Raw genomic sequence first — 27,647 nt, forward strand, 5'->3', positions numbered from 1 at the left:
AGTGGGAGGCCACAGTCTGCCATTCCTGTTGCGTGGAAGGAAACTGTGTAGTCAAACAAGAAAAGAAAATTAATTATATTGCACATAAACATGGAAAACAGATTAGACACAAATATTCTTGGCCAACATCAGTATAACATTTATTTTAGGGAGTATTTAAAGACCAAGGTATAAGGTCCACCTATCAGATTCCCCCCTCTCATGGGCCATTTGCTAAATTTTATGGGGGGGATATGTTTGGGACAGGTAACCCTCTCCACTTCATTGAGAGATGAATGCCTAAATAATGTGTATTACTTTGGCCAGCCCCTCCTTACTTTACACTATTGGCAGCCCACTGGACAGGTAAGAAGTGTCATAATACAAAGAGATAAATACACACTGTACAAATGGAAGCACATTTTTACATTGTGCTATTACCTATCAAGATAATAATAGGATACAAAAACTTTAAACAGTTCCATTTGTAAGTATTCAGGCAGGCCCTTGCACTACATGCTACATAGGGAATTCATCCATAAATATGACCACTAAAGAGGTGGGTATAGTGTGTATGGGTTTGCCAAAGTCAGAAGATAGATGATTGGTATCAGCTGAGTTAGCAGTTGGGGGGGGGGGTTCCAAATGATTGGGGAACACAAAAAAAAGCCTCTGGCACTCTGCCAGAATTTCAAACACACATCACAAATTTCTACATTTTAGGGGGTTTTTAGAGTAAAGCACTACTATGGAGCTGACAAAATACATTGTTAATTGACTACACAAGGTGAATATAGGCCCAGGAGAGCATGCTGGGGAGGTAAGTGAAGGCAAATATGTATGAAGGACAAAACAAAACCTCTAAAATTTCAGCATGAATGAGGACAAACGGGACATTCACAGCATATTACAATCATGGTAATTAGGGAATGAGGAAAGAAATACAATACATTAGCAAACATTCTATACAATAAGATGTGATGTTAAAGGATAAAAATCTTACCTTAATATTCTCCTTCTGCAGGACCTGCATGATGGCAGAACAGGTCTCCGGGATAATGATCCCCAGAGACTGCGGGGAGATGCCTGTCGAGAACTTGAGGTCCTGCAGGCTTCTCCCCGTCGCCAAGTACCGCAGGGTGGCGATGAGCCTCTGCTCTGGATGATGGCTTGCCTCATGCAGGTATCCTGCCTGCTGATATAGGGGGTCAGCAAAGCCAACAAACGGTGAAATACGGGGTCCATCATCCGGAGAAAGTTCCTGAAATCATCAGGATTATTCTCACGGATCTCACGGAGCAAATGCATATGACAGAACTGGTCATGCTGGAGCAACCAATTCTTGGTCCATGAACTCCTCCCCACCCTGTTCATGGACTGGACTTGTGTCAAGGTAAGGACCCCAACACCAAGCCCCCACACAGCACAAACTCTACGAGAAGTACGTATATGCAACATGGCTAGAAAATGGTCGGCTTCTCCGAACGAAGTAACAGAACGCACTAAAGAACAGCAAGGCCTGTGAAGAGTGACCTGAAAAACAGTAACGAATGAACAAGAACACAATGACAGAGTCACGTGTAACTCGTTGCACGCACTGAAGACCAGATACAAGCACAAACTGAACAGCAGAAAACGATCTGAAAACCACGAGTCTGAAAAAGCGTGAATCGTCTCTCACCAAACTTTTACTAACATGAGATTAGCAAAAGGAGCCCAAAGGGTGCCACGCTTGGTTCTGAACTGCCCTTTTACAGTCTCGTCGTACGTGGTGTATGTGACCGCATTCTTGGCGATCGGAAATTCTGACAACTTTGTGCGACCGTGTGTATGCAAAACAAGTTTGAGCCAACATACGTTGGAAAAAATCTATTGATTTTGTTGTCGGAATGTCCAATCAATGTCTGATCGTGTGTACGGGGCATAAGTCTTTCATCGACTCTGAAGGATTACACGGGTACGAGATCAAACAATTTATTAACTGTGCTACAATGAGGGTCCTCTACATTATGAAGTGCCCATGCAAAAAGCTGTATGCAGGTAAAACCAAAGTCAGTTATGGGTTAGATTTGGTGAACACCTTAAGAGCATCAAGCAAAAGGAGGATACCCCCGTAGCACAACACTTTGCGTAGTACCATGGTGGGCAACCCGCTGGCCTGAGAGTTAAGGGGTTTTTTGCTTTGAATTTGACTAATCGTAGAGGTGACTTTGGCACAGTCCTACTTAGGAAAGAAATATCCTGGATATTCAGGCTAGGCACTTTGTAGCCTAGAGTCTTAAACAAACACAGTTAAGCCTCAAGATTTTCCTTGAACCCTAGAATAGTGTGATGTTACCACAATGCTAGAAGTATCCATGAAGTGGATACTAGTGGTGTATTAGTGGTGTAAACACCCTACCTGGTTGTCTTTGTACTAATCGCCTTAACTTACGACCTTATCCTGTGCATATACGCTGTTTGAATATAGGATATTTAATCTGCCATGCACACTTCTTTTCCAATCTTTTAATAGCTACAATATGATCTGTCACCACTAGATGGTCTCAAAATGAAGTTCCGATGTAACTGATGTTAATTGGGCATTTGCCCCTTTAAAAAGGGCAAAGCGCACGATCGCATGTGTGAAAAGAGTTGACGTAAACAGCGCCACCCAGCCCTGCACTCCACCATGCGTTCCATCAAGCGTGTGGCTCAACATCAGCCACCCCTTCCACATTGACTGACTGGATAAGTCCACCCCAGGCTACCTCATGAGCCCTCTAAGCTAATGCAGCTGCATCCGACCTGACTTGCTAGATTGTCAACTAACAACACGAGGATATGTCAACACGCTGACTGCAGTGATTATGAAGGGAGTCTCCCATGTATCACCACAACATCAGTCAACACTACAGAGTGGTGAGAGTCAACCTCCTCTGACTAATCCTAAGCTGAGCCCTTAGTGCTGTGTTATACCCTTGCAATACAGGACAGTAAAGTTCACAAAGGTGTCTCCTGCATGCCATACTGACAGATATCCTCACCATTGATTTGGCTGAACTGTCACAAGGACATAAAGAGAGCAAACCCATTTCATGCTAACGAGACATCGGCACATTTAGAGCTCAGGCTTATCCGAGTTGTTTACATCTTGGCACATGCAACACTGCACAGCCAGTCCTGACGACACCAAAAATGTGTGGTACTTCACTCTGTGAGGTTGATTCATTTGCTACATTACTACAGCTTTTATACTACTTTTGCACAAGCCTAATCCCTGGACATGCTAGATGTAGAACCCAGGATATTTTTTTATTATAATTTTTCACTTTATTCTGGATTAGTGATCCTGGGCAGTACCAGTCCCTCAAATATTGTAGATGCATGGATGTGTGTGTGGGGCCCAGGTGTTTGCGCCATTTACTGTGACAACGTTGTCATTTTGTGTGGTTTTTCATCTGGGTACACGGGGGGTGGGGTTGTTTCCACTTGATTGGCGCAATTGTCACCATAAGTGGGTAATTTACACTGCCTTTTTAATAAAGTTTTTCTATTTTGTGATATACCGTGGTTGATCCTCCTTTTTGCTATCCTCTCTGAGACATCTCTTTATTCTCCCTCTGTTTTACACGTAAAGCAGTTATACCAGCATGATAGACATTCCTAGGGAGCGTACTGGTAGCAGAGGCTAGAGGGCTGACAGAGGTGAGTAATGAAACTGGAGATTCCCAACTAAAACCAGGTAACCTCATCCCCGCAGTAGTACTATTAGGGAACATTGACTTCCACGAGATGAATAATGTCCGCTCTGCTGTTCCCAGCAAATACAGCTCTCCTATGTATAATGAAATCCTGCCAGAATTCACATGCTCTGCACTGTGTGCTGGTCGGCTGTTCCAGTAGTGTGTAGCCGGTCTCTCCAATCTCCTGTGTGTGATTGAGTACTACTAGTTTCCTGATACTGCTGTGCGCAATGTGCTGTTCAGCTGATCCAAGCATAAGTGGCTGGTCTCTTCAATGAACTCATACACAGTCAGCTGAATGAGCCACAATGAAATACTAGAGCTCTCTGTAAAGATGGGGTGGTCGGGCCAGATGACAAATGGGGGGGGGGGGGATCCCTGCGTCTGAGTCTACATGTTTCGATCCAGGGGGCAGAACTTTGTCAGGACATGTCAAAAGTATAACCAGGCCTTAATAGCCCAGAAATGTATTATATATAAAAAAAGCATATTGCACCTACCAACACCCATAGTCTTATTTAGTTACATGATAATAGAACTCTTTGGTGACTCCTGCTTGTATTATCATTTATGGTAGGGGGCACCAAATATGCATAATTGCAATATGGATAGCCATTGAACAATACAAATGTGTATGGAGCTTAAATATATTGTGAGGTATACAGAAAACATATGGATACTAGACTAGACTATACTAGACGGGTTTCCCCACTTTAAATTTACTATTTTTCTCTCAATGCAGCCGGTTCACACATCTCCTGAGTGGCTCCGATGCAAATTGCACAGGAGTCCTGTGCGTCTTATAGTCCATTTTAGGTTCAAATTCAGCCACAAATTCCGACTGAAATCGGACCTGAAACAGTGAACCGTTCTGTGCAGCAGTGTGAACCCAGCCTCATTTAGAGCTTACATAGGATCTATTTCCTTGCACCCAGGGCTGACCAGAGTATTGAAGGAGTAAAAAATGTGTATGTGTGGCTGGGGAGAGTGGCATGAGCAAAGCATAGGTTTGTTTTAAGGTTTACAACTGGTAACTGTCAGCCACTGTTAAAGCCCAAGTCTAGTTTGTGTTTCCTTTTAAAATAGTTTACCACTGATTTTAAAATGAAAAATGCAGCTTTTGCTTCCATACTTACTTCCTCTCTGACACTGGTCTCCACAGACTCATCCGTGCAAAGATATAGTTCCAGTTTTCCTTTAGGCTGAATAATGTCAGGGTCATTTAACCCACTACTTGGAATTCAGGGCTTTGTGGATCCAACCATAAAGGAAGTTATCAGCACAGTGCCCTGGATCCATGAAATAATGATGTAGAAATCCTTTGTGACAGTATCATGATAGTGACATTCTCTGCATTATCGAGGACCACATGTCACTGGCATAAATAAAACCATTTTAAAAAAAAGGAAAGTATATAAAAAAGTCTGCCTGAGGCCTTCTCAAAGCAAACACCTAAAGAAGGTAATATTTATTTTTCATTTTTTTTAGGTACGCTGCATGCAGGGCTTTTTTCAGCGGGAACACGGGGGAACGCAGTTCTGGCACCTCCAGCACTGAATGTATGTAATAGCATGGGGTGTGGGGTGTTCTGGAGGGTCTATTGATGTTGGCTGCTGGGGGATCTATTGTCACTGGTGGGGATATGATTTTGTGTGAGGGTCTATTGTTGCTGATGGGGGGGGTCTTATGTTGCTGGATGGGATCTACTGTTGAGGGAGAGGTCTATTTTTACTGGCCGCTGGAGGATCTATTGATGCTGGCTGCTGGGAGATCTGTTGTTGCTGCTGGGGGATCTAATGTTGCTTGGGTGGATATTTTATTACTGGGTGTGATATTTTGTTGTGGGTGGTCCACTGTTGCTGCAGGGAATCTATTGTTGTTGGGGTGGAGTCCATTGTTGCTGGGGGAGTCTATTGTTGTGTGGTGATCTATTGCTGGGATTCTATTGTTGCTGGCTGTAGGGGATCTATTTTACTGCTTTTCTCTCTTATCATTAATATGTTCCATACAAATGATTTAGCACCACAAAATGATACTTGGTTCTGTATTCTCTAAAAGGGGCAGTACTGGTAGGTGGGTAGGGGGTGGAATCAAGGGACGATGGTCTGAGGTGGGTAGGGGGCAGAGACAAGGGGTGACTCCTGCACCTATTCTCCGAGAAAAAAAGCCCTGGCTGCATGAATGGAAACGCATAACAAACATATAGTGGACTTTTCTCAAATTTGACTGCAAAAGTGGAAATACACTTTATGCACATATTCCTTGAGCACTTTTTGAAGCTATGTTAATGGATACTAAAAGCCAAAGTGGAGTGGTTTCTGTTAAATATTTTTTTTCATGATCCCTTCCATCCAAAAAAATGCATATACAAGAATTGTATTACATTTGTATTCTCTTTGGTGCTGAGCTGCTGTGTTGTCGTTATTGCTCCAGTTTTTTTTTTTTGTGTGTTTTTATGCTGCCTGTTTCTTGATCCTAATATTATAGGGTTTCATTGTGTTTATGCAACATTGCTTTTGAATAAATCTTTGAGTTTTTTGTGGTATTTCAAGGACAGTTTCCATACATTGGATCTTTGAAATCTGAAAATTTGTGACTACCTTAAAAGAGTTGTCAAAATTTATAAGGCCCTATTTTGTTCAGTCTTCAACAATTACAAGGGCAAACATCAGCCAAAAAGGATAACATATGAATAAATGCTGCATTAGATATATTTTAAATTGAATGTTTTTTTTTATAATGTATTTATCCCAAATAAAATTGTATTTATTTTTTTCTGTAGAAATGTCTTTGCAAGGGAAACATTCTCCCTTCTTTGGTTCCAATACTTTCTAGGAAACTCAATCATCCAGAATATCAATGTGTGTTGCTATGGCTATTTTAGTGATTTTTATACCATATGGAATAACATTTTTAAGACCATGTATTGTTTTTACAAGCTAGGCTTACCCTATTCATATGCTAAAATAACTATTTGGACTGGTTCATAAGCTCAGAGAAAGAAGTAATGCTATAGGAAGTAGGGGAATGGGAAAAGAGCACTTAAACAAGGCAAGTGCTAAGGAACCAAAATAATTGGTAGAAGTTTTTGCATGACTTTGGAGAAGGAACAGTCTGGAGAGATCCTGGTTAAAAGGAAGAAGACTCCATCACAGGATAAAGTTAAGTAACAGTTTAGTGTATACCTATCACATACATTATATATGTTTACTTGCTAAGAAGGATAGATAGCTTGTCCATGTTGTAGGCATATTTTGTGATGCTTTGTATGCAGGGAATTATTTTTCCTACAAGTGAGTACAGCATTTTTTTTTTTTTACTGAAGCAAATTAATTAACACTATTGAGGTTATTATGCTTCCTTGCTTTCACTGCAAAGTGACCTTAAAAAACAAAGTAAAATACCATGATACCTGGAGATTTATCTTTCTGGTCATTCATGGACAAGCCAAATAGAAGTGGACAGAGATATCCTGATTATCAGGCAGTTTTTTAAACACTTGACTTCGGGAAGGTTTACCCCCCTTCATGACCAGGCCATTTTTTGTGATATGGCACTGCGTTACTTTAACTGACAATTGCGCAGTCATGCAATGCTGTACCCAAATAAAATGTATGTCCTTTTTTCCCACAAATAGAGTTTTCTTTTGGTGGTATTTCATCACCTCTACATTTTTTATTTTTTGCACTATAAACAAAAAAAGACCAACAATTTTGAAAAATGTATATATATATATATATTTTTTTTTTTTTCCCCTAGTCCCCTAATATTCCATTATAGGAGCATTAACCCCCTAGTACCTTGATTCACCATTCCCAGTCAGTTTTGGAAGTAAGGTTGAGGGCTGATGGGCCCACGACAACCCAGGGTGTCACTAGTCTGCCATTCATATTATGTAATAATACCCATTGCATACAATAAACATTCCAGCCTGCCCTAGTTACCGCAAATATCCAACCCAGGATTTTGCGCCACCTCGTGGAGGGTATAGGTAGTAATGTCATTAGACAGTCATAAATATGTCCCACCTGTAGGAGGAAGAGGGTTTTATTTGGAGAGGGAAAAAGGAAAAGTGTATCTAAAGTAAACAAAGTGTCCGACCAACATGGCCGCATATAACCAAAGTAGACCCCAACAACTTGGGGGGTTCAGTCCTCTCAGGACTCTGTAGAGGGGGCTCTTGCATAGCCCAAGGGGCATGAAGTATGATCAAACCTTGCACCAGCAGAAATTACATCAGTGTATCACTAATTCCAAAGTACAGGCGTGCAACGATGGCATGCAGAAGGGAAGAAACAAAATAAAAATTAAAAAATGTAAAACCAACAACGCCATGATGAAAAGAGATCAAGCTTCAACAGAGCGCCACTTGAACAAAGTGCAATAAAGGAGGAATAATCTTTCACTTATGCAGGACGTTGTGCTAAGGCATGCTCTTCTCTATCCAGCCAGTGCATAGCCGCAGGGGGATTTTCAAAGAAATGCGACGTGCCATTGGCGATCACTTTGCTGGATACAACATAAAATATTGGGCCCTCAGCCTTTTCTTGATATCAATGAATTTGGATCTTTGTCGCTGCACCTCCGCAGAAAAATCCGGAAATAATGACACCTTGGCATTGTCAACCTTCAGGATCCCAGCCGTTCTAGCTTTACTCAGGATGGCATACCGGTCCTTGTAGTTGAGCAGCCAAAAAAGGAAGGGGTGTGGTGGGGCTCCCTGTGGTGGTGGACGCGAGGGGACACGATGGGTCCTTTCAACTGCAAACATAGGAGAAAATGCATTGCTGCTGAATGTGTCCTTTAGCCATGTTTCAATAAAAACTACTGGGTTCTTGCCCTCAGCTCTTTCTGGGATACCCACCGCTCGCACGTTATTCCTGCACAGGCGGTTCTCCATGTCCTCTAAACGGGCCGCATTCACAGACGCCACCGAAGTTACATGTCGGACATCTCTCTGCAGGGGCTGCCATTCATCTTCCAGTGTACTCAGTCTGCCTTCTAAAGCAGCAGTGCATTCACGCAGCTTCTGCATGTCATGTCTTATGAGAGAAATCCCTTTCATGCCTTTAACTTCCCCTGTTAACGCTGTTATGGATGAGCTGCATGATGTAACGGCAGCAAATATATCCCTCAGTGTGGGCTCAGGATCAGTGTCATGCTGCTGAGGTGTGGGCACCATAGTGAATGAATGTGGGAGAGTACTCACAGTTGTGGAGTCCATGATGCCTGCAAGCTGGGGAGGGATCCCATCCAGGGAGCCCATAACATCCTCCATCAGCGCTTCCTCAGGATTGGGCATTGGACCTGCTGAGGAGTCTTTTTGGGCTGAATTGAGACCGAAGAGGCGCCGGGCAGCTTCCTTTGCTGTGCGGGGCGGGAGGCCGCCATCATGGCCAGGGGTGTCCGGCGCCAATCGTGAGGCTGGTCCACGTCTGGACATCGTGGATAGCAGGCAGGGGATTATAATAATCTAAGACCTGTGTCTCGATGAAGCAGGATTGTGATGATGTTAGCAGGATTCATCAGGATTCTCGGCGGAGCTGTTAACTGCACATCCTACTCCATTCCCCGTTCAGCCACGCCCATGTATATATTTTTTACTTACTGCTATAAAACCTATCCAATAAAAAAATAGAAAAGATCAAATTTCTTCATAAATTTAGGCCAATATGTATTCTGCTACATATTTTAGGTAAAAAAAAAATCTCAATAAGCGTATATTGATTGGTTTGAGCAAAAGTTGATTGCTTTGTGTTTACAAACTATGGGATATCTTTATTTTAATTTTTTTATTTTTTACTAGTAATGGTGGCAATCAATGACTTATAGCGGACTGCAATATGGCAGTGGACATTTTGACACTTACTGACACTTTTTGGGGGGCAGTGACACTAATACAGTGATCAGTGCTAAAAAATATGCACTGTCACTATCCTGACACTGGCTGGGAAGGAGTTAACATCAGGGGTGATGAAAGCGTCAACTGTGTGCCTAACCAGTGTTTTACTATACTGTGTAAGGCGCTTTTACTAGGGGAAGAGATGGCATTTATTTATCCCCATGCAAAGCAGGGACACAAAATCCATCCCTTCCCTCCTGTCAGAATGGCAATATGCCTTGTTTACATAGGCAGATCGCTGTTCTGTCCCTCTGCCGAACTTCCGCTGTGTGTAATCACGCGTGCGTGCCCTCTACCCAGAAGAGTCAAATCATGCATACCAGATCCGGTGCACAGGTGCCACCCTGTAGCAGTAAAATTGCTATAGGGCAGACCTTGAGTGGTTAATAGTTTTGGAACCCTGGATAGCATTGACATATACAATATATATACACTCTGATCCATGTAGCTGCTGATTTTGTATCAAGCTTTTTTTTTTTACTATGGAAATCCTAATTTTCTATGGCATAGCTAACTCGCTAATTTTACAATGACCTTTAACTCAGTTGCTCAGTGATTGAGATTATGTAGTGTTTCATGAAAGCAGTCAGATTGCTAGCAACAACAGCACTACATTTACCTTTATGGCTTAGCTACAAATCGCTGAAGGAAAGTGATGTGTAGTAGTGAATACTACCACAATGATGTAGCACAAGCTTGGTTCCCAGCAACAAATTGCCAGTGGCTATAGTGTTTATATTGCTAGCTACTAATTGCTGTTTTTCACTTGCACTAGCAATATGGAGCAGCAATTAATTGCTGTTACAAAATGTCAAGTTTGACATGGCCCTTCGTACCTAATAATGCTTCCACCATGCTTTTCTCTTATTAGCCATAGTGTAAAGCTGTGTTACATTTAGTTGTCAATTGAAGTGTATCTTATTTAAAAATTATACATAACCCCCCTACCTTTCTGAGATATACAGTAGCTGTTGAATTCCTCAGAATGTTTAAAGTGTTTGTGAACCCATTTGTATAAGTCTATGCCAGACCCTCTATTAGAGCCTGGCATAGCACACTATGTATGTAATTAAAAAAAAACGAGCAGTGTAAATACCGATCTCTGATTTCAGCTTTCGTCAGGCCGATCACATGACTTGTGGCCGTTTTCCAGCTCCGATGGATTGCTTTTGCAGGAGGAGCTGTGATCTCCCACTGACGTCAGCCGGGGAGATCACGTGACCACTCAGCTCCTCCCGCAGAAGCTCTGTCTCATAGCTTTAAAGCGGCCACGAGTCACGTGACCGGCCTGAAGACAGCTGAATATTGGTATTTACACTGCTCGTTTTTTTAAATTATTTACACATTGTGGTATGCCAGCCTCTAATAGAGGGGCTGGCAGTGACAATTGTAGTTTTTTTTTCAATAATAGCGGTGGGGGGCAGGGCTGAGCGGAGACAGACAGAGAGAAGGAGATGACCACGGTGGTGGCAGCCATGATTTTCGTGGTCAGTATAGAGATACAGGCAGTGGCAGGTTCAGGGAGGTTTTTTAACACTTTAGAGAGGGGCAGATTACAAGCACTGTGCTGTTTAATCTGCTTTAAGAGACCAGGATATGAATTATTTTGGGGGGTTAACAAACACTTTAAGTTTACATCATTCCAAAAATAGTGTAACACTAAGCAAACACATATGATAAACTTCTACAATTATGTATAGTATGTGTACACTTATTTTTGCTACTTATATTAAAATTGGTCTTTTGTATCGATAAGAGAACACTTGTTTTTAACAATGTGCACTGAATATTTGGTTTTGACACCCATGTGAACATACTTTTAATGAGATTGGAGTTTTGAAGTTCTACATTTCCAAGTGTAGCAGGGCAGTTAATAGGTTGCCAACATATATAAGTGCAAAGCTGATCTTTCTATAATGTAATTCAGACATACTTACTTAAACTTTACATCCAGGCTTTGACTGCACTTGAATAATGTAGAACAGGTTTTATACTTGATTTGTGCCCTGGTTAATGGCAAGGGATCTGTGAATATTCTGTGCTTTCTTAAAAGTGATGTGACTTTTTATAAGCAGCAGCATATCAGGGATTGCACTTTTAATGCATTCTCGAAATCTGGAAGTGAATATAAACAGGAGTGACAGCAAGCCAATAGCTGGCAAGAACTGTGTAGTTTAAAACAGCTTTGCATCTTGCAATAAAAAACTACTAGAATAATCATCAAAAATGTTAGTTGAAAGGCCGAACGTCAGTTCCCCCCAAGGCGGTGGAGACTCCAGCTTGGATGCATCTGTAGTGATGTTTTATTGATTAGTCTCTGGCCTTAAGGCACTTTAGCTAAAGCCCCTGGAAAAATCTTGCTTTCCTTCATTACCATTGGAAGCGATTGATCGGTGACTGCAATAAGAACTTGGCAGGCTTACTTGTGATGTTTTCATGATAACAAGGAGAGTATCTTGAATTGGATGGTGTAGAGAGGGAAATGACTTGTTGCGATTGCATAACCAGAGTTGGCACTGCAAGTCTGTGCCAGGCTTCATGCAGTGCTAAATGCCAATGCTGCAAATAGGACATACAGGTGTTATACTGCAGGGCATTGGCAATTTCATGTTGTGACATAATGTATGCACACAACATCCTGCAGCACAGTCAGTATCTGGAATCATACCGATCAACAACTGACAATAGGAAAACATGTAGATGTTTATTGCACTTTTTCATACCTACACACCATACAAATTAACACACTTTGACCTATTTGTTTCTAATATTTTTCTCACATAAAGGAAAAAAATCCCAAATACAGTGTGCCATGCTTTGGTGTTTTTTTCTTAAAAAAAGGAATCTGGAGGTTTGTTATGAGTTTCTTTGCAATATACTGTATATTAGGCTATTGGGTTATGAGTAAAAAGGTTAAACCATGTAACTGCCTTGAATAGAAGAGTTGTGTCAGTACAGACCTGCTTGCAGCAGGCCAACTCGGTAACCCTGGGCTTATTGCAGAGGGATCCCCTAGACTTAGCTATTTTGTGAATAACTGTGATCAGCCATTTACAAGTTGGTAATCGCAGCCATTCATAAAAAAAAATATGAAACCCCCCCCCCACCCTGAACACCCCCACCCCACAGTGTGCTCTTTCTATTGTTTCCATTACTCTACTGCTTTCAGTCTATCTCCTTTGTGTACCCTCCAAAGTTTGCTGTCTCTTCCATTTTGTGCCCTCTAATTTCCACTGTGTGCCCTCCAATTTCCACTGTGTGCCCTCTGATCTGTATGTCCTTCTCTGTCACTGCTGTTCTCTTCCAGCCTTGACCAGCAATGATATCAGAATTCTGTCTCACTGCTGACTTCTCCCCTTAAGAATGGTGAGCGGAGTACCTTCAGTTTCTGAATGAACACAAAAATGCTTATAACTGAAGGAATCAGTAAACATGACAGACAATTGTGAATTATCATGGTAGTTCTCAGTCATGAGCATTTCTGGGTTCAGTGTTAGTAACTGCAGAGAAGAAGGAAACCGGGTCCTCAGTCTTACTCCCTATCTTAAAGCAAAACATCAGGGGTCTCTTTAGACCTCTGGTTCCTCCCCAAAGCAGGTCAGTTATTGGTGACATTACATTTTACAAATAAATAATAATAAAAAAATACCCACCCCCATACACAAACACTTATACAACATACACATGTGCACTATATGTATTGCTGTAATGCATGCTACCTGCTCTGGTGCACTGTAGTGCACCAACACACCTGCATTACAGTGGACCACAATGCAGGTCAGTGTTGCCATATATTACATTTCCATTAAAAATTGAAATGTAGTTTCAGACACAAATATTGGCTCTCGTGTGTTAATACAGCAGACAAGTATGAACCCCGCTTGAGAAAATTGTTTAGATTGCCATTTTTTGCACAGAGTAGTATTACCACACACATTATTGTGCCCATCTTCTCACCATGCTCAGAGGCACATGTAGGCTCCTTTAACTCCTCTCCCACAATCTCTCAGTTCCAACAATCTCTTGGATTCCAACAATTATCACTGACCTGATCCAGACCCCCCCCCCCCCCAAAAAAAGTGTAAAAAATTATAGAAACACGGACAACCCAAAAAACTGTAAACCGGTCCAGGATAACCCATCCTATTACATATTTTCTTTATCTCTTCCATTGTAAAGGCTAATCTATTAGCATTTTTTAGAGTACTCAAGGCTCTTCTCTATGCTGTTGCTGGATGCTTCCTCTATAATGGTCAGTTTTGTGGCAAAGGTGAACCACAATCATACTCCTCTGAACTAGATGTTGTGTGGCTAGCCTGGAAGTAACCTTCAGGCACTGGGTCCTGTGTGGTATGCTTTCCAGACTCAGTTTGGTTAAGTTAGCTGGGATGCACTTTGCAGGTCCAGGGCCTCTGGCATTGCCTCTGCACTTACCCTGTGTCTGAAGACTCACTTAGTTGTTCTCTGGATACCATTAGTCTCCTTTTCCTGCTACAAAAGAAAAGTTAGCACTGGCATCATCTGCTAGGTGGCGTGTTGCATCACACTCTTTCTTGTCATATAGCATCAAGGAAGAGTCTCCCTGCTACTGCTTGCAAAGTACCACATGGCTATTTGATCTATTCCTGCTGCCTGCCTTCACTGACCTTGATTGCCTGCAGGCATCTGACTCTCTGGTAACTGACCCTCACCTCCTGCTAGCCATCTTGGTTATCTGTACTGAAGGGCACTGCCAGGACCCAAAGGCTAGTCAGAGCCCTTTAGGCACATCTGCACACGCAGTATAATGGCAGCGCCAGGGAGGGGGATGGGATTGAGCTGGTAAAGAGCGGGAATGAAGTTTCACTTTAATGACCAAGATTATATATCTGTATATTGATTTTGATTGCAGATGCCACAAACACTCCTGCACCTTCCCCAGCAGATTTTATATCTGATTTACCCTAAGCAAATTCTGAATCATTATCTGCAGAGGTTGTCTGATTGTTAATCAACCAAAATCATTGACCAGTAAGCTTACCCCTAACGAGTTGTAAGAAAAAAAGCAGAGGAAGAGGCACCTTCTAAGTGTAGACAGTGTAGGTTTTATATAGTACAAGGAATTAAAACACTCACATTGAGGTAAAATCGTGTCAGCATATGTCAAGCTTGACAAAGGAGCGCTCCTGTCCCCTCCATCGACTGTGCGCACGCTCAGAAACGTGTTGCATCACCTCCGGTGATGTCAGATGCCGCTGCGGGCCACAAGCGTTCCAGCCCTCCTCCCTGGATCCATCTTCATACACAGAGATGGTGAACGGATTCTACAGGGACTACAAGTGGCAGAGGCTGCCGGGACCAGCGTGCACAGAGACACACTGCTGCAGGACTCATCTCCCATATGCTGACACAATTTTACCTCAATGTGAGTGTTTTAATTCCTTGCACTATATAAAACCTACACTGTCTACACTTAGAAGGCACCTCTTCCCTATTTTGTAAGGATTTTGTTCAGAAATGGTCAGTTCTCATAGCCTCACCCCACTGGTACCTACTGATAGAGGATGCACCTGCCTTTATGGACCAAACTGATAAGCGTCTGGAAGCCTTTTAATGCTCTGTTCTCACTGGAGGGTTGCACTTTACTCTGTCAAACCAGGTCTAACTTGTCAAAATCCCTTAAAAACTGATGTGGTTGATCCCCTAATTGTTGAACTTATAAAGGAGATGGCTGTTGTGTTCTTTTTAAGAACTGTTTGATCTGCATGGCCTTTGAATAACATCTTTTTGAAAAGGTTCTTGATAAGTGTCTCAGGGCTACAGAGTGATTTTATTTTTGTGCCAACTGCTGGTTTTCTCACTTGCAACCTTCTTGTGTCTGAGAACAGATTAGCAGACTTCCATCAGGCCCTCATGGTTTTTAGCACCAAGGTGTCATCATCCCAGTTCCTGCTTTAGAACAGCTCCAGGGGTTTTACTCCAGTGTGTTTGCTATCCCCAAGCCAAAAGGAGACATTTGCCTTATCTTGGATCTCAGGGCTCTGAATGGCCTAAATGTTTTAGATGAAATCTATGCAATCTGTCATCACCTCGTTCCACCAGGGAGACTTTCTGGCTTCTGTGGACATCAAAATGCTTATTTATATGTGCCCATTTCTACAGCACATTGGTGATTTCTACTCTTTGCATTGGGACACTACACTACCAATTTGTTCACCTGCCTTTTGGCCTCTCCTCTACAGCTCAAGTGTTTATCGGGGGGCTAGCCCAAGTGTTAGCCCTGTTGCATTCTCAAAGCATCCCCAATTGTTGAAACCTTAGACAGCCTCCTGTTGAAGGAACATTCAGCGAGGGTTCTATCAGAAAAAAAAATATCTTTCTAGAAATTATAGAGTTTTGAGTAAAACCTGAAACTTCAGAAATTGGCACTGGAACTAAATCATCACCTGGAGTAACTGGGTCAGGTCCTGAACACATCTCAGGCCAGGGTTAATTTCTCAGGGGAGTCTTAAGGTTCTCCTTGTCTTATGTTGGAACTCTTCAACCAAGAAGGCCTCTGATTCTCTGCATCTGTATGAGAGTCTTGGGAATGATAGTAGCCTCCTTTGAGGCAGTTCCATTTTCTCAATTTCACTTTAAACATGTACAACACAACATTTTGTGGAAAAAAAAACCTGTCTCTTAACAGGCCAATTTAGTTAGCACCAAAGACCAGACTATCCCCGGCTTTATGGTTCAGGAATCTATCTACAGAGTCAGGGAAATTCCTTGTTCCTCTCTTTCCGAAGATTCTCATAATAGACACCAGTTTGTCAGATTGGGAAGGAGTTCTGAGCAACCTATCACTGCAGAGGATGTGGTCATTGGAGAAATCTCATCTTCCCATAAACATGAGGCTTGGTTGCCCCTTCAGTGTTAGAACAACCCGTTGGATGGCCATCTGATTCCGATTCAATCAGACAATGGCAAGACAGTGGTGTACAACATCATTCACAGTTGAACAAGAAGTCTCTCTACAGCAATACCAGGATCCTGTACTTGGCAAAACTGCATGTTTCATTTGCAGTGAAAACATAAGGGTAATTCTTATGGGTGCATTTAGGTGGGGCCAGTGTACTAAAATGAGTCGCTATGGTTCAAAAGTGCTTCTTTCCATAAAGATTTGCGTTTCACAGGGTGGTTGAGCCCTTTGGTGTTAATGGATAGTACATTAAAGGGGTTGTAAACCCTTGTGTTTTTTCACCTGAATGCATCCTGAATGCATTCAGGTGAATAAAAACAGGTGGCAGTGACTGGCCCCCGAGCCCCCTATTTTAATTACCTGAGCCCCGCATTTCCCTCGGCGGAGACACGCTGTCCCTCTCTGCATGGGGTCCTGGCTCTTGATTGGATAGATTGATAGCAGCATAGCCATTGGCTCCCACTGCTGTCAATCAAATCCAATGAAGTGGGTGTCGGGGGATGGGGCCGAGTCCGGCATTCATGTGTATGGACGCCAAATGCTGGACTCTGGAGCACGCCCACAAGGTAACCCCCCTGGGAGAGCGCTTCTCCTAGGTGGTTATATTATGCGGGGAGGAGCTACCAGCGCTGCCGGGGTACCCCAGAAGAGGATGATCGGGGCCACTCTGTGCAAAACGAGCTGCACAGTGGAGGTAAGTATGACATGTTTGTTATTTTAAACAAAAAAAATGAAGGCTTACAATCGCTTTAAGTGCTATATCTTGAGGGTATTGTAATCGCTTTGGGTAGGCTCCCTTTAGTTATTGTAACTAGAGCTGCGAGTAATAATAGAGTTCCATATCTGAGAAACTTGATAATGTACTCACATTGAGCGATATGTTTTCTGTCCATTCTTCTGAGAGTTATCCAAGAGGAAGTCTCATTGTAGTTATTCATGACCCAGTCCTTTGGGTGCCGAAGTGGCCCTTCTTTTTTTCTAGTTCTGTCAACATTCAAAAAATTTGAAAATAAAACACAGAGATAAAAAAGAAAAAAACAGTGTAACATGTAAAACAGTAAGAAACACCTGACATGGTGCAACGAACATAGTGGGTGAGAATCACCCAGAGACAGCATTATGTTGCTAGGTTTTACTGGGGGATAAGTTCAACTTTTCAGTCCCTGACACATTTCTCATAGGGACTGGGGAGCTAAAGTAGACCATCCGGTCCTATTCATGTGTGAGATTTGGCATTTTTTGCAGTTACTTTTTACCACTCTCGTTCAATTTGACGTGGGGTACTGGTGGTAGGGTTTTCACCTTCTGGATCAGGAAGAATGCTCCATTCATTCAGGAGAGCAATCCCCTTTTCTAAGGAGGTTACTGCATAAGTATGATTTTCTTTGGTGATGTTGACTTTCATTGGGTAGCCCCATCTGTATGCGATTTTATGATCCCGTAATGCTTTGGTCCGTGTTTTAAGCTTTTCCTTTTCTGAAGTGTGTACTGCGACAGATCAGCAAAGAATTGTGAGCTTTGGTACTGTGAGGGAATTTGGTCTTGCTTTCTCATAATCGTGTAAGATGTTCTTTCTCATGGAAAAAATGTAAACGGAGAAGCGCATCTCTGGGTATGTGGTCTCACAAATGTGACGGTTTAGGCAGGCGGTGAATCCCGTCAATGGTAACATCCAAGTCTGTGAGACTTGGTAGAAGGGTTTTAAACAATGTCGCCGCATAGAGGCCCAGGTCGGATTGCTGCACTAATTCAGGGATCCCCCTTATTTTCAGATTGTTCCTTCTCAACCTGTCCTCCATGTCAGCTAGCTTTGCTTTGATCCACTCATTCTTGCCCTCCCTCTCATCATAAGCATCAACCAGATCATTAATGGTATCTGCATATTCCTCCATTTTAGCCTCAATGTAATTCACTCTACTCCCCACTGCTTGTATGTCTCTGTTGAATCTGTGCATACATGTGGCCATATCTGTTTGGATCGTGCTCCACAGAAACAAAGGCATGTCTTTTAGAATAGTATCCAGCACAGGTTGGTCTTCTGTGGGGAAGGATTCAATTGACTCAATCATGTCCTCCCCCAAATCTGAAGCAGGGCTCACTGCCAGGCTCAATCCGGTGCCATCTAGCCTGAGTTTGGACTTGGCTGGGCTGTTAGATGATGGGGTGGGAGGGTAGGAGTGCTGGCTGGTGGAGGCATTGCTTTTGGGGGGTGATTGCCTTGTCTTGAGGCCTTTTTTTGCAATGAGGCTGCCGGAGGAGAGTAGGCCTCACCGCCATCTTGCCTACCTCCATTAGCGGTCGGTGTGAGGAAGTCCATCAGGTGCTGGAGATCGTTGTGCCGTTTTGTGAACATGGTCCCAGAGGTGTCCCGAGCTATTCCGCCGTGTTTTCTGGGTGTATGATACCTCAGATGGGCTGCTTTGTGTCGCTGTGCCACTTTATTGCCAGAGCTCCAGGATTATGCAACCATCCTGCTTTCGCATCAGGCCACTCCCCCAAAACTGCATACTTCAGTCTTGTCAGCCCTATACATTCTAGGAAAAGACAATTAGCAGGCAGATTTCCTCAGCAGGCAGCACTTGGACCCAAGCATGTGGTCCCTACACCTGGAGATAGCTCAGGATCAGTGCTACAGTCAGGCAACACCAGATGTGAACCCCCTGCCTATAGGTTCAACAACAAGCTGGACTGGTTTGTATCTGTTACCAATTAGGGATGAGCCGAACACCTTCCGGTTCGGTTCGCACCAGAACCTGCGAACGGACCGAAAATTTGCACGAACGTTACAACCCCATTGACGTCTATGGGACTTGAACGTTCAAAATCAAAAGTGCTCATTTTAAAGGCTAATTTGCATGGTATTGTCCTAAAAAGGGTTTGGGGACCCGGGTCCTGCCTCAGGGGACATGTATCAATGCAAAAAAAAGTTTTAAAAACGGCCGTTAAAGTAAAAAAAAAGTGAAATATTCCTTTAAATATCATACCTGGGGGGTGCCTATAGTATACCTGTAAAGTGGCGTGTGTTTCCCGTGCTTAGAACAGTCCCTGCACAAAATGTCAATTTTAAAGGAAAAAAGTCATTTAAAACTGCTTGCGGCTTTAATGTAATGTCGGGTCCTGGCAATATGGAGGAAAATCAGTGAGACAAACGGCATGGGTACCCCCCAGTCCATTACCAGGCCCTTTGGATCTTGTATGGATATTAAGGGGAACCCTGCACCCAAATGAAAAAAGGAAACAGCAGTATACAGGCTCTGTACTCTGAACAGCAGTATACAGGTGGTGCAAACAAGACAGGGACTGTAGGTTTGTTGTTAAGTAGAATCTGTTTGTAATTTGGAACTGGTACATTTTTAACGTGTTTAGCTCCAGCCAAAAAATCTTTTTTAAGCTTTTTGGAAAACATAGGGAAGGATTATCATCCCTGTGACATTTGTTTTGCTGTCTGTGCTCCTCTTCAGAAGATTTCACCTCACTTTTTGTCCCAATGACAAATGTTTTTTGAAAATGTGGGTTTTTTTGTGAAAGAAGGATTGGTGATAAAGCATCAATGGAAAGGAGAAATGTTTTTCCCATATTAACTCTTGCAGGAGAGAATTTCCCTTCCTAGGGGTAGATTTAATCTCACTTCCTGTTGTCTCCTTCCGTTTGCAAGTAGGAGTCGTTTGTAAGTTGGATGTTTGAAAGTAGGGGCCTGCCCTATATACTCAGCAGAAATTTGGGCCTTAGGTGTTGTTGTGGGTATAACACTGTAAGCCCTCACAGGGCCCTGCTGTGAAATATTAGATCAAGAATTGTAATTACATGCCCCTGTTGAACAGGGGCAGAAAAATTGGGCCTTTGGTGGTGGTGGTGGTGCTGGTGCCACAACACTGTAAGTCCTCACTCGCTCTTGGTGGGCACAGAAACGGGCCCTGCTGTGAAATATTAGATCAAGAATTGTAATTACATGCTCCTGTTGAATAGGGGCTGAAAAATTGGGTCTTAGGCACTGGTGCTGGTGCCACAACACTACAACCCCTCACAGATACTCTAGTTGGAATGCAGAAACGAGCCCTGCTGCAAAGTATTGCATCAAAAATTGTAATCACACGCCCCTGTTAGACAGGGGCTAAAAAATTGGACCTTAGGCACTGGTGCTGGTGCCACAACACTGCAACCCCTCACAGATACTCTAGTTGGAACGCAGGAACGAGCCCTGTTGCAAAGTATTGCATCAAAAATTGTAATTACACGCCCCTGTTAAACAGGGGCTGAAAAATTGGGCCTTAGGCACTGGTGCTGGTGCCACAACACTGGAACCCCTCACAGATACTCTAGTTGGAACGCAGGAATGAGCCCTGCTGCAAAATATTGCATCAAAAATTGTAAATACACGCCCCTGTTAAACAGGGGCTGAAAAATTGGGCCTTAGGCACTGGTGCTGGTGCCACAACACTGCAACCCCTCACAGATACTCTAGTTGGAACACAGGAACGAGCCCTGTTGCAAAGTATTGCATCAAAAATTGTAATTACACGCCCCTGTTAAACAGGGGCTGAAAAATTGGGCCTTAGGCACTGGTGGCGGCGCCCAGAACCAAAAATGTTCTTACAAGCTATCAGCGTGATCATTGAGGAGGAAGAGGATAATTACTCAGGATAGTCACTCAGTATTAGCATAGGCAGTCTTTGAAGGGATCTGAGATTTCAAAAAAAAAATATTCGGTTACATCAGCATCAGGTGCTTGGTAGCTGGTGGTGATCCAAGACTGATTCATTTTTATGAAGGTCAGTCGATCGACCGAGTCGGTGGACAGACGCACCCTGTGATCAGTTAGAACACCTCCAGCAGCAATGAATGTGCGTTCCGAAAGAAGGCTGGATGCAGGACAGGCCAGTAGTTCAATTGCATACTGTGCAAGCTCTGGCCAGTGATCCATCCTCAAGACCCAGTAACCCAGAGGATTTTCTGTGGGAAAGGTGTCCAAGTCAGATCTTGCCCCTAGGTATTCCTGCACCATGTAAAACAGACGCTGGCGATGGTTGCTGGAACCGATCATACCTTGGGGATGCGGACTAAAAAATTGTCTGAACGCAGCGGTCAGACGGCCACCTTCTCCACCGCTCCTTCTTTGACTGACTGAAGCCTCAGCAACACGTTGTCCAGAAACAGGAGTTTGTAACCTCCCAGTCTCTGGGAACGCATTGCACAGACCTTTCTGCAAGGCCTCCTGAAGATGTTTCATCCTCTGCTTTCTCTGCGACGGCAAGATAAGGTCCGCAACCTTACCCTTGTAACGTGGATCAAGGAGGGTTGCCAGCCAGTATTGGTCCTTCTTCTTGATACCACGAATATGAGGATCCTTACACAGGCTTTGCAGGATCAGGGAGGCCATGTAGCATAGGTTTGCTGAGGCATTCAGTCCAGAGTCCTCTGGGTCACTAAGGACGACATGGTCCGCAGCCACCTCCTCCCAGCCACGTACAAGTCCATGTGTTTCTTGGGACTGATCCTTTAAAGACTGCTGCTGATGCTGAGTGCCAGGCTCCACCTCCATACTGACACAATTCTCCTCCTCCTCCTCCTCTTCCTGTGTGATCAGCGGACACGCAGGAACACTGTCTGGATAAAGGGGCCCTTGAGAGCTAAGGAAGTCCTTCACTTCCTGCCTCTGTTCTGCCTCAAGTGCCCTGTCCATTATTCCACGCAGCATGTGCTCCAACAGGTAGACAAGGGGGACAGTGTCACTGATGCATGCACTGTCACTGCTCACTGCTCACCGTCCTCGTGGCCTCCTCAAATGGTGACAGGACAGTACATGCATCCCTGATCATGGCCCACTGGTGTGGGGAAAAAAAAAACAAGCTCCCCTGACCCTGTCCTGGTGCCATAGTCGCACAGGTACTCATTGATGGCCCTCTGCTGCATGTGCAGCCGCTGCAGCATGGCCAACGTTGAGTTCCACCTGGTGGGCATGTCACAGATTAGGCAGTTCTTGGGCAGGTTAAACTCCTTTTGGAGGTCTGCCAGCTGAGCACTGGCATTATATGACCGGTGGAAATGAACACAGACTTTCCTGGCCTGCCTCAGGACATCCTGTAAGCCCAGGTACCTGCCCAAGAACCGCTGCACCACCAAGTTAAGGACGTGAGCCAAACAGGGCACATGGGTCATTTGTCCCTGTCGGAGGGTGGAGAGGAGGTTGGTGCCATTGTCACAAACCACCATTCCTGGCTTAAGTTGGCGTGACGTCAACCACCTCTAAACCTGCCCCTGCAGAGCTGACAGAACCTTTGCCCCAGTGTGGCTCCTGTCCCCCAAGCACACCAGCTCAAGCACAGCATGGCATCTTTTGGCCTGCATACTTGCGTAGCCCCTTGAATGGCTACAGAGCACTGCTGGTTCCGAGGACAAAGCACAGGAAGAGGCCATGGAGGAAGAAGAAGAGGAGGTGTGTCACAATCATTAGTAGTGGCATTTTGGAGGCGTGGTGACGGAACAACCTCCAACACTACTGCACCTTGTCCTGCATCCTTCCTAGCTGCCAGCAGAGTCACCCAATGCGCGGTGAAACTTAGGTAACGTCCCTGTCCATGCCTGCTGGACCATGAGTCAGCGATAATATGCACCTTACCACTGACCGCCCTGTCCAGCGAGGCATGGACATTGCCTTCCACATGCCGGTAGAGAGCCGAAATTGCCTTCCGTGAGAAAAAGTTGTGTTTGGGTACCTGCCACCGAGGAACCACACATTCCACAAACTCACGGAAGGGGGCAGAGTCTACCAACTGAAAAGGCAGCAGTTGAAGTACTAGCAATTTTGCCAAGCTAGCATTCAACTGCTGGGCATGTGGATGGCTGGGAGTGAACTTCTTTCAGCGGTGCAGCAGCTGGGGCAGGGAAATTTGCCTGGTAGAATCTGACGTTGGTGTACCGAAAGCAGATTGCCCACAAGTACTTGGCTGTGACACACCTAATTCTACACCTTCATTCCTCTCAGTGCAGGTCTCAGAGAGGACTGAAGTGGGGTTGGAGATCTCAGCTGATGAGGAGCAAGGAGAGGTCCTCTTTGTTCTTTGGTGTGGGTCTTTTAGATACGCTTGCCAACGAACTGCATGGCAGGTCAACATATGTCTGGTCAAGCATGTGGTGCCCAAGCGGGAGATGTTTTGGCCACGTGAGATACACTTGAGACATATGTTACAAATAGCAGCGGTGCGATCTGATGCACTCATCTCAAAAAAGGCCCACACCAAAGAACTTTTGGAATAATGCGCAGAGACAGCAGCGCCCTGCACATGCGGAGCTTTGGGGTGTGATGCAGTCAGTGTGCTGCCCTTAGGCTGGCCCCTGGAGGGCATCCTGCCTCATTGGTGATGTGCCTCCTCCTCCTCCTCTCTCCTATCAGGAACCCACATTGAGTCAGTGACCTCATCACCCCTCCCTCCTCATCACTGGAGCAAACCTGGCAGTATGCTGCAGCAGGGGGAGCATGACTGCCAGATTGCTGTCCTTCTTGGGCACCCCCTCTGTCCATGCTCACGTTACAGCCTTCATCTAGCTCAGTATCATCATCAGAGCCTTCTAAACGCTGGGCATCCTCCTGGAGCATGTTCCCAACACTGTGGTCAAACAGTTCGAGGGACTCCTCAGGAGGACATGGTGGGGCTAGGGAAGGAGTCACTGATGCCATTGAGCCGAGGGAAGAGGCTGCGTTGGCAGCTGCTTTGCCAGACAAAGTACCCTGAGCATGGGTGAGAGAGGATGAGGAGCATGAGGACGGCTTGGTCATCCACTCGACCAAGTCTTTCGCATATTGCGGCTCAACGCGGCCAGCTGCCGAAAAAAAGGCCAAGCGTGTCCTACGGCCACGTGCTGATGAGGATGCACCATCTTCACGACCAGCACTGTTGCCTCTAGACACAGAGCCTGCTTGCCCTCTTTTATTGGCTTGTGACTGTCTGCCTCTCCTTGTTGGCCTTCCAGACATACTAATGGCCTGTAGCTGCACTAAGCTGGGATATATATATATATATATAAAGAAACAAAAAAGTGTAGCGCTATACTGTATCAGTTAGCAGCATCAAAAATGTGCTAGGGTGACGAACAGTGTATACCAAAAGTTATATTAGACCATATGCGAAAGTACAGTGAACCATTAAGAAATCTAATATTCCAAAAGGGACATCTGTTCACATATCAGCTATACTTTATCGGTTAACACCATCACAATGTGTCAGGATGACAAACAGTGTGTATCAACAATTGAATTAATATTTGACCTCATACAAGAGGATAGTACATCCGTGAGAAATCCAATATTCCAAAGAGGACCTCTGTTAGCATATCCTCTATAATAAAACAATGTGAATCAAATGTGCATCACACAAATTAAAAATCATACATAAGCATGTGTGGATAAGAGTAAATAATAAGTCTCTGAGGTGGGGACAGTTCATATAATCAAATGGAGACTTCTTGGAGCATAGGTATCTATCTCAAAATGACATTTGTTGCTGGATTCCTCCAGTGATCAGCCTGGTGTAATAATATAAAATGCCCTTACCGGACGCGGTGGACTCACAGGCCGTACAGCGGTGAGTCATACGAGCTTGAACCGTGTACCACGGTAGAGTTATAGTTGTTCCTGGTCCACCATCAGATGATCTTGATAGAAAACTCCAATCATAAACGGTCTCCCGGTTCGTCCTCCAACACTCACTTTGGTCTCCGACAATTCAGGACAGGGACAATAGGAGAAGAAAGGCTCCACATAGTGTGAATTCCGAAAGGATTTTATTGCATAAAAAATTCCAGCATAAAAAATTCCAGATAAAAGCAAAATTTATAAAAACATGAAAAAATGTAGTAAGCGCAGTAGATAAATGGTTTGAGGTAGCGTCTTACACCCGACGCGTTTCGTCTGAGAAGACATCAACTGGGGTACAGCTCACCTCTCATCTTCTGCGCTATTTAATAGAAAAAGCTCGAAATTGCATTGGGGACACCTGTGCGGCGTGACTTCCGGGTTTGCATCACGTGGGGATATTTTTAGTCAGCTGACTATCTATCTAACCTATCACCAGATGGCTTCCAGATCCAAACCAAACCTCGGTTTGGATCGTCCATATAGCCAATTAGAATCAGGCGATGTGGACATGTGATCACCGCGCTCGCGTGTCACAACCTTATGACGCGGAGCGCAGTACATTCCTCCTGGCTGGCTGGCTATTCTTAGACCTATGCGTCACCGCGTATCTACGCGGTGACGTCATGCGTCGAAACATCCCTCTCATTTAATTGCAATGCATCTAGCAAAGAAGGACCGCTCATCGCGCAGGCGCAACAGCGCGAGACGTCTCATCTACCTGAAACCTCCAAAGACCGGCGCTGCAAATAGGCACCAATTGGAGACGTTTCCTTACTCCGTCAGCCACTCATATTGTTCCTTGTGTTTACCAGGATAATCAGACACAAATCGAATAGATTGTTTGACATCCAAAAACAATAAAATCATTGGGGCATCGGAGTAATATAAATGCACAGACCAATAGAATCATCGAGGGGAATTTTTAAATGTGGAACCATAATAGTCACGACACACATGTTAACCCCTATTTACGGTCATCCATCATAGATGTTTTAAATAATACCGTTATCTTAAAGATATTATATTATATTTAGTACAATATTTAAGTAAGTAAGTATAATACAAAAAAAGGGGAGGAAGGGAAAGAAAAGGGAGGAATAATCCCAAACCAAACAACGAAACGAACAGTCGTTATTAAAGGAATTGGTTATTATAAATTTAGTATAGTAGAGATAGCAGAATCTAATGGAGATAATAGAATCTGATCCTCAATAGGATACCTACGGACAATCTAAAAAATATATATAAATATCTGGGTAAAACAAATAGAAGAGGGGAACATAGTAAGAATCATTAGGACTGATTAATAAACGCATTAATATCCCACTCGATGTTTAAACCGTGAGGTACATAGCATTTAATTTGGTGTATCCACCAAGTTTCAAGTTTCGAGACCCCCCTTATGCTAGATTCTCCTCTCCAATGTGGAATAAACCGATCTATGACCTGGAAAATGGTCCCTGCTGGGTTACGGTCATGATGTAGTGCATAATGTTTTGGAACACTATGGTTAGTTTTACCTTTTTTGATTGCTGTAATGTGTTCCTTTACCCTAGTGGTGAAATTCCGTATTGTCCGACCAATATATTGTTTTTTACACGGGCATGTAATGAGGTATACAATATATGGGGTTTTGCATGTAGCAAATTGTTTCATTTTATATTCTTTGCCTGTGGTGGTGGAGTTGAAAATTTCTATTTTCCGCGCCTGACACACATTCCATTTGCACACTGTACATCTTCTGCAAGGATAGAATCCCTTAATGTCATGAAAGAATGATATCTTATTTGGGGGATCTATCACATTAGGTGCGATTTGTCCCTTAATTGATGGAGCACCCCTGAATATAGTCGCTGCCTGTTCAGGTAGCACTGGGCCCAGAATGGTATCACTTTTCAATATTTTCCAATGTTTTTTAATAATGTCTCTAACTTGTTTGTATTGGGTGGAGAAATTCGTAAGGAAAGCCCACTTATGTTTAGAATCTCCGTGTTTTATAGGTTTTTCTGATTGAGCAACCAATAGAGAGGCCCGGTCCATTTGGGCTACCTGTAGGATCTCCTTAGAAATAAGGGAATTATCATAACCTTTTTCGCAGAAACGTGTTTTTAAAATTTCAGCTTGTAGGAAGTAGTCCGAAAGGTGAGAACAATTTCTCCTTATTCTCACCAGCTGGCTTTTTGGAATGGATTTAAGCCATAACTCATGATGGCAGCTATCGGTCGGAATGTATCCGTTCCGATCCGTAGCCTTGAAATATGTTTTAGTTTCCAAAAGTCCATTATTGGATATGATCTCTAAATCCAAAAAATGAATCCTGGACGAGCTGGCTTCGTATGTCAAATGGATGCCTCTCTGGTTTGCATTCAAGGTAGTAATAAATGCATCCAAAGAGTCCATGCTCCCCCTCCATAGGAGGAGGATGTCGTCTATGTACCTCACCCACAGAACTAGCTCCGGGGGTTTTAA

The sequence above is a fragment of the Aquarana catesbeiana genome, linkage group LG02, assembly GCF_042186555.1.
Source record: "Aquarana catesbeiana isolate 2022-GZ linkage group LG02, ASM4218655v1, whole genome shotgun sequence".
In the NCBI taxonomy this organism is placed as follows: domain Eukaryota; kingdom Metazoa; phylum Chordata; class Amphibia; order Anura; family Ranidae; genus Aquarana; species Aquarana catesbeiana.